Source organism: Psammomys obesus, unplaced genomic scaffold, assembly GCF_907164565.1.
Source record: "Psammomys obesus unplaced genomic scaffold, mPsaObe1.curated_primary_1811, whole genome shotgun sequence".
NCBI classification, from domain to species: domain Eukaryota; kingdom Metazoa; phylum Chordata; class Mammalia; order Rodentia; family Muridae; genus Psammomys; species Psammomys obesus.
Genome location: NW_026596120.1, coordinates 7,377,090 through 7,390,722, shown reverse-complemented (window position 1 = coordinate 7,390,722; position 13,633 = coordinate 7,377,090).

Here is a 13,633-nt window from a genome sequence, read left to right as displayed (position 1 = left end):
TGGAATCCCAGCTGCTCTTATGATGTCTCCGACCCCTAGACAGATAAGATCACAGAACAGTGTGCTGAAGACGCATTAAAGAACCAGTAGCTGAGCTGGAGAAGACAGGAGCTCCACAAGGAGAGCAACAGAAACAACATATCTGGGCACGGGGGTCTTTTGTAAGCCTGATACTCCAACCAAGGACCATTCATGGTTATAACCTAGAACCCCTGCTCAGATGTAGCCCATGGCAGCTCAGTGTCCAAGTGGGTTCCCTAGTAAGGGAAACAGGGACTGTCTCTGACATGAACTCAGTGGCTAGCTCTTTGAATGCCTCCCCCTCATGGGGGTACAGCCTTTCGAGGCCACAGAGGAGGACAATGCAGCCAGTTCTGATGAGACTAAATAAGTTAAGGTCAGATGGAAGGGGAGGAGGACCTCCCCTATCCGTGGACTTGGAGAGGGGCATAGGAGGAGATGAGGAAGGGAGGGTGGGACTGGGAGGGGAGGAGGGAGAGGGCTAGAGCTGGGATACAAAGTAAACAAACTGTAATTAATATAAAAAATAAAAATTTAATTAAAAGAAAGAGCCAGTCAGTACAGTATCCAGCAGCATGTGCTCTTGTACCCCTATCCAGCATCTGGTATTTCTTCCGCTACAACTACTGTACGTGGGTCTGGAAATCAAATAAAGGCCGGTTGCCTTCTTATCTTCTCTATTAGGTATTATGGTAACCTCAATAAAGAGTGAGGAGTTTGTACTTGTATCCCTGTACTTCCAGGCCCTACTGTCCGAGAAAGTCCAAGAGATGGCCACACCAAACTCTGCACTCCACTGACCCAACCAGACAAGTAGCGAATGGCTTGCCTGGGAGGCTCAACCCCAGCTCTCACGGGAAGCCTGGATCACTGCAGAGAGTCTCCGTGTCCGGTGTGGAACGTTTTCTGCCCAGTGAAGTCAGGCCTGACTGCTGGCAAAGGCACAGATTATTTAAACTAGCAACAGTGTCCAGCTATCGTCAAGCAAGCTCAGAACTGTTACACCTACGGCTGGATAATAAGGCTGATGCACCCTTTCATGTAATTAGCACAAGAAAAACCTGTGATTTTTTTGAGAGCAGCTTGAGGCTAATATAAAACAAATAAGTTGTTTACTTGATGCAGCAAGAAACTACTAATTTTCCTGTGTGCTTCTAAAAGCTTTTTATTGCAAATAAAGCATTGGGTATGTCATGGGGGAAAATTGTGGTTCACCAATTGGGAGTATTAACACTCCCCATATTGGTTGGCCAATAAAAATAAGTTAAAAGTATTTCACAAGAAGAAAACAATATTTTCAAGTGCCCGAGGGACCATTTCTTTGGGGTTTGCCACATACCGTCTCAGGAGCTTCCCACTAGCTAGAGCCTTTCCAGAGCCGAACTGAAAAGCATCTCCCTGGACAAAAAGCTCCCGCTCACAGGGAGATGCAAAGAGGTTTGGAGAAGCATAGGCAGGGGGCATCATTGTATTAGCAGACTTCGGACGCATATGGCGATGCGTCCTTTCCTGTGGTGCAGTCTCTCACTTGGAGGTGTTTCTCAAGCCAACTGTCCCTCTTGTTGGCTCTTGCCCAGCTACCCACAAATGCACTAATCACTCACGAGATCCAACAGTGTAACAAACAAGGGGTCGGCTGTAGTCTGGAAACATGGGCTCCACCGGACACTTTGATGACAGGGGCTGCCGTAGTTTGCTCCCTTTTACCACAGGCTTATTGTGTCTGTATAGTAGTTTCTAGAAAACCGTAATAGTTATTTTAGTCAAATGCAAGACATTGCTTGAGGATTCACTAGCAATGCATTTATATGTAAAAATGGCCCATAAAGCAGGTACCCTTATCATCATGCTCCCTATTTCACAGATGGACTCACAGCAACTTTAGAAAATTAAGCCATTTGTGCAGTGCTGCATAGCTACTTAGTAACCACACAGAAACTTAAGCCAGCAGAATCCAAACCATACCAAGGCTCCCCAAACTTGTAGTATACTGATGCCGCTGGTCCGAGCTTGGCACCTAGAGTCAGTGCTCTGTAATAGTGTAGATCACTATGAATCAGAACTTACAACAAACCAGGCACTGACTTAGATGCTGTACAGCTATACCCCATTTAACTCCCACAAATCTACAATGAAGCGAACACTACTGTAAATCGTTTTGGCTCTCATTTTACTGAGGTGGGGAAGGAGGAGTGAGACAGCATGAAATTACATGCTCGCTCAAGGTAAAGCACACCTAGAAGAGAGAAGCAAGGTTCTCTAGATTCGATTCCAATCCTACACATGATTTCTTCAGCCTTCACCAAATCGCTCTGTGCTTCAGGTCCCCATAGGACCTGCTTTACTTAAAGTGCAATGTTTCATGGGTCAAAAAGATGGAATATCTAGCAAGAAAAGTGCGGTATTGCAGCCAATGGTGACTACAAAGAAATACTGGTACAAGCCACAGTGCAATAGTGCGCCTTGGGTAATTCTCCAAAGAGAAGGCGTATTGTGTTAGTTTATCATTTTGAATACATCCTCTTCAAGCTATTTACCTGTCAGTCTGTATCTGTGGGGACTGATTTTCTAACATCAGATAAATGAGCAATTAGAGAGTTTAACGGCCTCTTGAATGTGAGGAAGCTTGTAAAGCTGAGCTCTCAGGGATGGTAAATGTCACATGGAATGTCTTCAGCACTCCCCATCACCCTTCATTTCCACAGCTGTATAAAGACTCCCTTTCATCTAACTCTGAGGACACCTGGGAGAGGCAGGCACCTGGAACACAGGCCACCTGGATTCTCTATCCAGCTCTGCTGGGGTGACCTTGCTGAAGCCCTCATGCTCTCAGTTACTCTGCCAAGACTTAAGAAACTCAGAACTAGGTTGTCTCTGAGAGCCTCTAACATTCTGTGGCTGTGTGTAGTTATGACTTTGACCATAGGTAGCTTTATCCTTTGGTTTCCTAGGTGGGATCCTTAACCCACGGTAAGTCTAGCTCAATTAGCAAGAATCAATGTCATCGTCATCATTACCCGGTGAGGCTGAAATGTCTATGCAGTGACACCAGGAGAAATGGTACCCACAGCTTTACCATTAGAGGTTCATGGCTTAGTTTTAGGTTTAAAATATCTGGGGTAAGATGAATTCTTTTTTAATAAATTTTATTATTCAAAAACTTGCAAATAAAAACTAAATAGGAGACATTATTTAAGGCACTTTTAATCCTATAAGTCAAGTATTTGGTTACTTTCTCATCATGGCAGTCAAACACCTAAGGAAAAGCAACTTAAGGAGAAAGGTTTGTTTAGGTTCAGAGTCCAGGGGATAGAGAAGATCATAGTGGGAAGGACCTGGCAACAGGGCCAGCTCACAGCTGTGATACCAGGAACATCTCTTGGCTGATGAAGAAGCAGAGACAGACCTCCTCCCCACCCACCACCTAATTTTATTAAATCTAGAACCTCAGCCCATGGGATGGTGCTACCACATTCAAAGTGAGTCTTCCCTTTTCAGTTAAACCTTTTAGAAACACCCTCAAAGATACACCCAGACACATGCTCTCTAGGTGTTTCCAAAGCCAGAAATGTTGCCCACAAAGAGAAACCATTGTACTCCCTATGTATAGAAGCCAATATATAAACCTCTCTATACAAACTGTGGATAGGAATTTCCTTGTGTTAACCAGGTAATGGGGTAGGGAGATGAGCATAGATATCTAAGAGTTCTTCCATATAGCATCTCCTTTGCCCTTACGTAGTCCCCAAGACGAAAGCCTCTGAAGCCCCAGGTTCTTAAGATAGTCATTCAGCATCTATCACTTGAGAAGAGAGCCAACAGCAGAAAAGCAGGAAATCATGTTCTGAGCAGACAAAATGGGGAAGAACTCTGGCAACTGGAGGAATGGTGGAGACACAGACACAGCAGGAGCATATGAAAAGCACAACCAGAGAGAAGCAGGGATCATGTCACAACATGGGCTGACACGTTGGTGAGCTGGTGACATCAGCACTGAGGAACTCTGTGGCCATCCGTCCTAATGATTGGCAGCCCATGGTTTCTACAAGCTTTAAACTCAGTTCAGAGACTTGGTTTTGAAGAGAGACTCCACCTGTGTGTCAAGCAAACTGTTGAGGAATTCAACTCGGCTGTTCCAGAGCACTGCAACCAGGAGCCATCTTGCCAAGGGAGCAGTCCTTAGGGAATAAACTGCTCTGGGAAGCAGAAAACAAGAATGATGACAATTCAGGGTCCCCATGAGCACTGTGCCTTGCATTGGCTAGATGGATGAGGCCGAACAAAACAACCATAGCTGCAAGGAGTCACTGGTTTGAGTCCAATGGAAAGTTTAAGCAGAAGACCATGGGATGTGGTGGAGAATGGAAGGCAGTGAGGTCAATGAGGTTTGTGGAAATGGCCAGTTCTGAGACTACCAAGATCAACAATGGCAAACACCCCAACCGCCCAAGGCAGAACTGGGCAACTTCTTTGGCTATTCCATACACTCTGGGACATCACTAATACGTATGCACTATGGCTTGGACACCTGAGAAATTCTCCGGTCACAGATGAGAGACCTCCAGCCTAGATGAACTCACAACGGACACACCAAAGCTTGAGGCAGGGAAGGTTTTGCTGCAGCTGAGACATTAATAATACCACTGGAATTCACAGGATGGGAGCATCTCCAGTGATAGGCACACGAATTTAAGGAACTATCTCCAACTATCTTATCCACAGGAACTTTTGATCCATTTTTCTTACTATTTTCTTCTGTCTATTCTATAATTTATTGTTTACATTTTAGCATTTGCTTTTCTTTTCCTTTTATTTTTAATTGTGTGTGTGTGTGTGTGTGTGTGTGTGTGTTGTTCATGCGGGCACACACATATGAATATGCAAATGCATGTTGGGTGTTATTCCATATGTTTTTTTTAACTTTTTAATTTATTATTTTGGGGGATGCAGAGATGGCTCAGCAGTTGAGAGAACTTGCTAGTCTTGCAGACGACCCAAGTTCAGTTTCCATCACTTACACAGTGGCTCAAAACCTTCTGTAACTCTAGTTCCAAGGGATCCAATGCCCTATTCTGGCCTCTACAGGCACCAGGCATAACACATACTTACATACAGGGTGAAAAATTCATACACATGAAATAAATCCTTTTTTAAAAAAAGTGTATTATTTGTGTCTGTGTTAATTACTTTTCATTGCTGTGATAAAACATCATGACCAAAAGCTTCTTAGGAAGGAAAAGTTTATTTTTGGATTATGGTTCCAGAAGGAAAGCCGCAATGGTGAGGACATCAAAGCAGCAGATGGCCAGAGCAGGGAGCTGAGAAATCACCTCAAACACAAAGCAGGGAGAGTAAACTAGAAGGGAGGCAAGACTGAAACCCTTCAAACCCCAGCCCCAGGGACATACTTCCTCCAGCAAGCCTCCATCTCCTGAAGATTCCACAACCTCCCCCAAACAGCAACACCAACCGAAGATCAAGTGCTAAGTGTTTGAGCCTATGGGGAACATTTGTATTCAAACCACCACACCTCCGAAGTCTGGAAGCCTAGGTGTGATTCCTGGAACCCACATAAAGGTAGAAGGAGAGATCTGCTCCAAAGTTGTTCTCCTTCACATGCATGCCTACACACAGACACACATCAAACACGCATGTGCAAACACATGCGTGTGCGCATGTGTACGCGCATGCAAGTGTGGACACACACACACACACTTTAGTATTTGAATGAGCCATGCCCATCCAAGCTCAGAAAGATAAATATTGTATGTTTTCCACCATATGCAAAATGTATAATCAATTATATACATACAGAATCTGAGAGGGGAGAAAGAACATAGAGAGAGGAAAGGAAGGGTGATGGGATACATGTAATATGAAAGCAGACATGAGGACTGTTTGAAAGGAAAACAAACCCAGCCAGGTGGGGAGCACAGAACTTTGGGAAGAGCATCAAGGGAGGAGAACAAACTAGAAGAAAGTATAGTGATAGGATGTAGGAACATGGTCCAATGAATAACCCATGGTGCCTTGGGGAACTGTGAGGAGAGGCTCTAGGGAAACAAGCACAGGGCCTTCTACCTCAGGTACATTTTATTCCCCGAATTATGCCTGGACGTGATTTTGCACCTCCTATCATTCTTCTGACCATGTTCCAACATCTCTCCCTTTTTTTTTTTTTTTTTATTTTTAAAGCAGGAGTATGGTTCGTCATGGGTCATTCTTTTAAATGTGTTCTGACAATACACATGTGTCATTATTTTGAATACTAAACACTAATTAATCAATTATTAGAAAGCAAGGAGCTTGGACCAAATGCTTCCCTGGAGCCTCATAGGGAGCATGACCCAGACACCACCTTGACCTGAGGCCTCTGGTCCATGTATAAATTCGTTTCTTTTTAGCTTATGCAGAATTATGAGGAACATATTTTTATTTAAGCCACCCAATAAGCCCAAGAGTAGCCAAAGAAGACAAATCTTTCCCTAGCTTCCTAATGTCTGTTATCCTTTTTCTCTTTGTAAGGCCTATTTTGTTCACAAATGTATACAATAGAATGATGGCTTGAGTGAAAATGGCCCCCACTGGCTCATAAGGACTGGTACTATTGGGAGGTGTGGCATTATTGGAGTAGATGTGGCCTTGTTGGGCAAAGTGTGTCATGCGATGGGGACTGGAGGGTGGAGGGACTTTGATGTTTCGGTAGCTCAACCTGGGCCCAGTGGTTCATTCTTTCTTCCCGCTGCCAGAGGATACAGATGCTGAGCTCTCCGCCCCTCTCCAGCCCCATGTCTGCCTTTGTGCCTCCATGCTTACTGCCATGATGATAACAGACTAAACCTCTGGACTCTAAGACAGCCCCAATTAATTTTTTTTTCACTTGTAAGAGTGGCTGAGTACGTGATGTCTCTTCATGGCAATACAAATCCTAATTAATGCAAATAGTAAGAACTAAAACTTGCAGGTGTTATCTATGGATAGATTATCTTGACTGAGATGATTGTACTAAAATGAAAATGTATCTGTGTTTTTAGTCATTTCTAAAGGGATGATCAAACCTGTAACAGTAAGGAAAACAGAACACTGAGCCAACATACCAATTCCCAGTTTCAGTGTTTCTAAGTGCATGGCTAATCCTTTTTAATTCCATACCCATTTCTCCACAGTGTAGATTATTTTAGAGAAAAACAAATTGCGTTACCATTTCATCTGTGATTTCATCTGTCTCTACCTCTAAAACGTGAAAGTGCACTTAAAATAAACACAATACGAAGAACAGACTGAGTGAGCATCCTTAATCCAAAACCTCAGCACTCTGACATGCTCTATAATTCAAAAAGGTTTCCAACACCACAAGTAGAAATTCGTACATCATAAAACATTGTTTTGTGCACAAAAATGTCAAAATACTGAATGAAATTACCATCAGCCTCTGTGCAGAAGGTATATATGAAATAAGTCAGTTTGGGCTTTAGGCTTGGTTTGCCCACAGGATATATACCTACCTACATACATACATACATAGATACAAAAATATATGTGTGTGTAAATATTCCAATTTTTTTAAAAAAATTAACTCTAAAACTCTTCTGGTTTCAAGCATTCTGGGCAAAGAATATGTATCCTCTATATTACAGCTAAACATCAATAATCACTTTGTATTATATAATCTTCAGTCAATTTCACATTTTTCTCAGCTGAGTCATCATTTTTACAGGTTGTTCAAATCAGTGTCCAAATACAGTTCATGACTGCGCTTGGTTGATATGCATCCCTCACCTTTTAGCTTTCTATTAGTTATAAATCCTCATCTCTCCGCTTATCTGTTTTTAATCACTCTCTCTTCTCTTCCCCTCTCTGGTCATTGTCTTTATTGAAGAAATTGGCTCATTTGTCTCACATAGTTTCCATAGTCTAGATGTTGAAAATAGTATCACGGTATCATTTAGCATAATCCTTGATCCTTGACAGTTAGTTTTAGGAACTAGAACTCTGATCATATTTAGGTTTAAATTTTCTGCAGGAATACGGTAAGTCATGCTGTGAGCTCCCATCAGAGGTGCAGAGCATCAAGTTGTCTCCCTCTGGCGCTATTAGCAGTCACAGATGATTAAGGCCTAGATTCATCTTTTCATTAGAAGCTGCAACCAGGGTGATATCTTAATTCTGCCCTCCTTCCTTTTTAGCTGGAGTAGTTCCATTAACAAAAAAAAAATCCCCTTTATCAGATCATTCATTATCCTAAGGCACAGCATACATGAGAAAGTCTGGATAAACTACCCCATCCATTTCTTTACCAGGTTTTAAAATAATGATTGAGTTTCCTAGTATCCTTTAAGTAAGGGTGGTCGGCATTTTTGTTTACCTGAAGTTATCTGCATGAATTCTTGGCTTCTAAAATGTGAATAAATAGCTAACAGAGCACATTCTCTTTCTCTGTGGAAAAAATGACCTTGGGTTAACTATCCAGCTCCGTTCCCCTGGAAACTAATAAAGGTGGACAGTCAGCTGCTACCTGGCAACATTGCTCATGATGAAAATGACCTCAGATAATAAGCTACACTTGGTCTGGGAGGGCAGTGAATAAACGAAAAAACTAGTGGGAGTCCACAGTTAGAGCTGTGAATACAGGTCGTGTCCTGTACTGGGACTGCTAGAAGCTATTCCCACAGAACAAAATGAAGGTGCTGGGTTGTATCGGCTCGTGGGCTCTGAACCAGGTGCTCCCATACCTGTTTATTCATCCAGGTTCCACAAAGAACAGAATGAGACGCACATTTGCACAAAAGTGGTTTACTGGGGACTAGATTTGGGTACTATTTAGTTACTTTTTCTGCTATGATAAGATAGCATGACCAAAGGCAACTTAGGAAAGAGAGTTTCATTGGCCTGACAGTTCCAGAGAGAAAGAGTCCGTGGTGTCAGGGGAAGCGTGGAAACAGGTGCAGGAGAAGGAAAGTGAAAGATCATACCTTCCACAGCACATGCAATGCAGAAAGAGTGAACTAGATATGGGGCAAGATTAAATTTCATAAGGTCTGACCCCAGTGATGTACTTTATTCAGAAAGACCTCTTCCTATAGGTTTCACAACCCCCTCACTCAGTGTGATCACGGGGAACCAAGTGTTCAAATACCTGAGCTATGGGGTAGTCATTTCTCATTCAGACCGTCCCAGGGACCGAGGTAAACAGGACTGAGCAGGAATAAAATAATCGAAGGTGTAAACCTCAGCCAATCCAACAGGGCCTCTGTGGCAGCTGGGATAGCCCTTTAAAGTTGCCCCGTCCCTAGCTAGGGATGCTACTTGAATAGGGGCATAATCTTAGATGAGGTTGCTACCCCTCACTGCAAGCAGTTTCTCTAAATATTCAGCCGAGCTTTCAGTAGCTGGCATTGCAGACCAATGGAGGAACTGAGTGTCTCAGTGTTACTCAGGCTCCTAGGCATCACACCTCCCCTTAGCATCACCATACCTACTCGTTTGGTCCCATTTCTTCCCTTCTGTGCCCTTCCCTTCGCTTGCCCCTGCCATGCTCGCTGTCCCTCCTGTTGTGTGCTCTCTACCCAAATGAAACTAGTTCTGTAGGTCCATGTTTATTGTGTACTTGCCCCAATATATAGTCACCCAAGTCCTCCATAAAGCCCAGATTCCTCAGAGTGATATCTGGGAACCACAACCTGGGGAACAAAAGTATTGGGTAAGTCATGGTCTTTGGGCCTTCTCTGTGGCCAGAGTCAGTAATGTTTTTAAGAGAAGGTTCTCAGTTCATTTGTTAAACAACCACAGTGGCTAAGCCAAGGCTCTAACGATAACAAAGCACAACTGGAGCAAGCTTACAAAATGAGGATAATTTTTGATATTGTTATTTCCAATTCAATGAAGTGTAGCTGGGTTTTCTTGTCCTTCATCACCTGTCTGTGTGTCCTTCACGAACAGCAGCTTAAGTTCTTATTGACACTATTGCTCAGTGTGGTCCAACCCTTTCATAACAACATCATCACCACCAAAATCTGTGTGACTGATAAAGAATTCGAGAACTATTTTCATTTGTGTTTTGTGTTGGTCGCATCCTAAAGGATAAAATTCAGAGGGCCTAGTCAAAAGACTGTGCTGCCGCATTATTGCTTCTGATTTGAAATAATTCCTTCTATACACAATTTAATGTATAGTTAAATCTATTTGTTCCAGTGTGTTCTTTGTAGTTTACTATGGTTTATAATTATGTAAAATACATTTAAATAGCTTTAAAATCAGTTCTATAAACTAAGACGCATAGTCCCTTCCATTTTGTTCCTGAATTCTCATAAATCTAACTTAGTTTATCTTTACAGATCATACAAAATACAAGCCGGAGACCCCAGGCTTTTCCTGAAATGAGTGGTGCTGTGTTATTAACACATCTACACTGCTCTTTCCACTAAGTAATATAACTCAGGATTCAGTTTGGGCCTGTAGGCAAGGGTCTCCCTCATTCTTCTAGCAGCTCAGTCAGACATTGGTTGTGGTTGGTTTTACTTGCTCTGTCTCTGTCCACAGGGATTTGTGTTTCCTTTTGATGGTGTGCTGTTTTAGGTGGTACAATGATGGGAATCTGGGTGTTCAAGTGCAAAAGACTGAAGCGTGGATTCCTCCCTCACCTTGTAGAAAGAAATAAAAGGATCAATTACATAACTATAAGGCATGAAGCTACTTAAAGAAAGCATGAGGAGAATGCTTCAAGGTAGGAGGAAAGACAAGGTTTGCAGGGGTTTTGTGTTTTGTTTTGCCTAAGGGCCCCAAAGCTTAAGAAACCAATGCAAAAATATGCAAAGAGGATTAAATCAAACCACAAAGATTCTACACAACAAGGGAAATGATCAAGATTGTAGATAAAATCTACAGCTTGGTAAATTTTTTGCAAATTATTCAAGTAACAAAGAATTAATACCCAGGATATATAAGAAAGGCAAACAATCCAGTAGCAAAGACAGATAATCCAATTTAAAATGGATAAAGAATACGAACAGACACATATACACATACAAGAAAAAAAAATTCAAATGTCCAATAAATTTATGAAAAATATTCAATATCATTAACTATCAGGCAAATATTAATTAAAAAAAAACACAATGAGCTCTCTCTTGCCACAATTAGAATTGTTACCTGAAAGAAAAAGCTGACAAATTGTTAAGAATATAGACGAAAAACTCTACAACAATTGGTAGGAAAGCTAAATAAAACAGTTTAGGTGAGTAACCTGGGGAGTTCTTTAAAAAAAAACAAAAAAACTAAAAACTAAAAATAAATCTATCACATAACTCAACTAATTTTCTTCTAGATCAGTGGTTCCCAAACTTCTTAATGCTGTGACCATTTAATACAGTTCCTCATGTTGTGTTGACCCCCAGCCACAGAATTATTTTGCTGCTACTTCACAATTATAATTTTGCTACTGTTATAAATCGTAATGTAAATATCTGATATGCAGTGACCCAGCATGTATTCGGGGGGGGGGGGGGAGGAAGGGATTAAAGCAGAAGAGGTTGCAAACACAAAGTTTTGGGAAAGAAACATTAAATAACACTGATTGGTTATTATTTATTGCATTTGTATGCATGCACAGAAATATCACTATGTCCTTGTGGGTTTGATTCCTATTTCCATAACGATTAGTGATATGTGGCACCTTCTCATATACTTGCAGATTGTGTGTCTTCTTTGAAGAAATGTCCGGTTGGGGTGGGGGATGTCTACCTTAAAAATTTATGTGGCTTTTTGCTATCGGGCTATAGAAGAAGTTCCTTACACCTTAGCGATAGAAACAATTTCTCAGATGTACGTTTTGCAAACGTTTTCCTCTGGTTCTGTCGATTGTGTTATCTGTGGTTTTCCCTTTGTGCATTATTGGTTGTCTGATTTTGCTCTTCTTGCGCTACCGTTCTCTGCCTTCCCTACTTGTTTTTCTAGAAGCCCTGTCCCCCACTTGGATTGCTGTGTAAAAACCCCAGTATCAGGGTGAGTAGCAGCTGATACTAGGAATCACCACCTTTTGCCTCCCATTTTCCAGGAACCCTCTGGTGTTTTCTAACATTGTGCTGGCTTCAAAACTGATGTATTTAAACTTCATCATATTAATAAGTCAACTACAAATAAGGTAAGGTTGCAATCCCACCGGCTGGGAAGCTGAGGCAGGGGCTTGTCATGAGTTACATATTTGCCTGGGCCACCTAGCAAGACTTCATCTTTTTTAAAAAGTAACTATATATAAACCCCCATAGTATTTGGTATTTGTAACATGAATACTCATATTATGCCAAATGCCTCTTCCGCACACATACAGATGACTTGAATGGTTGTGAGGAGAATCCTATTAGCACAAATGACAAAAGGTAAGTTGTATGACTTTTTAAATGTGTTATTGCCATCTGCTGAGTGTTTTATTAAAAGCTTCCGTTTGTGTTGCATAAAATTAGATGGCATCTAGCCTGCCTTTTCTCAACTGTATTTTTCTGTCAGTTTAGGTTTGATGAATTCATTTTAGTCACATAGAAATAATTAGGGAGCTCCCCTTCATTTGATCGTCCCTGTAATGGATCAGATCACCCAGGATTCTCTAATCTTTTATTGTTCTTTAAGTTTCATAATGCACACAATGGACTTTGATCATATCCGCCCCCACCACCTACCCCTCCAACTGTCACCAGGACTCCCCAAGGGATTTCTCTCTCTCTCTCTCTCTCTCTCTCTCTCTCTCTCTCTCAACCTGCATGTCCTCTTACTGTTTTTAATTGATAACCAATTGAGTCTAATTATTGCTGCCCATAAACATGGGTACAGGACCATGTACTAGGGCATGGTCACATGCCATAATCTTAAGGAATGGCTGTCTCCATCCCCAGACAGCCAACAACTGCCAAAGCTCCTCAGCTAGAGGTGGAACCTCAGAGCCAGGGCCCTCCATAATGCTGGACTTTTTACTGGTTTGATCCACAGGTAATCACAGCTCTTGTTCATGCTTGTGCACAATTGCCTTCTCGTGCTAGAAGATAGTCTTCCCCATCACCCAGCTCTTACAGTCTTCATGTCCAGTTTTCTATCATGGTCCTGAGGCTTGAGTTGGGGGATGTTGATATGGATGGCCCTTTTGTGGCTGACCACACAGAGTCATGTAGTCTCAGCATTTTGACCAGTTATGAATCCCTACAAAAGCGATTAGCCACTGCAACAAGAAGCTTCTCTGGCTGTGGCTAAGATCAGTCACTAACCTCCATGTACCCACGTGTAGGCAAGCACATCTTCACGTTCCTGCATGTGTATGCGCATACATGCACACGCACACACATGCACATACAATATGAAATCTTATATGTGGTAACATGAACCCTGGAAACATGTTAAGCTGAAGAAACAAGACACAATAGACTGCGTATTATTCCATTTGTAGAAAAGGCAAATGAATCAATCAGAAAGATCATTCAATGGGGACTCAGGGAATAAAGGAGGAAATGACATCTAATAGATGTCTTGGGGAAGTGACAGGCATGTTTTGAAATTAGAAATGGTAAGAGTTGTTCAAGTAAATGAATAGGCACTGAAATGTTCACTCGATGATGTTAAAAACGCCTCA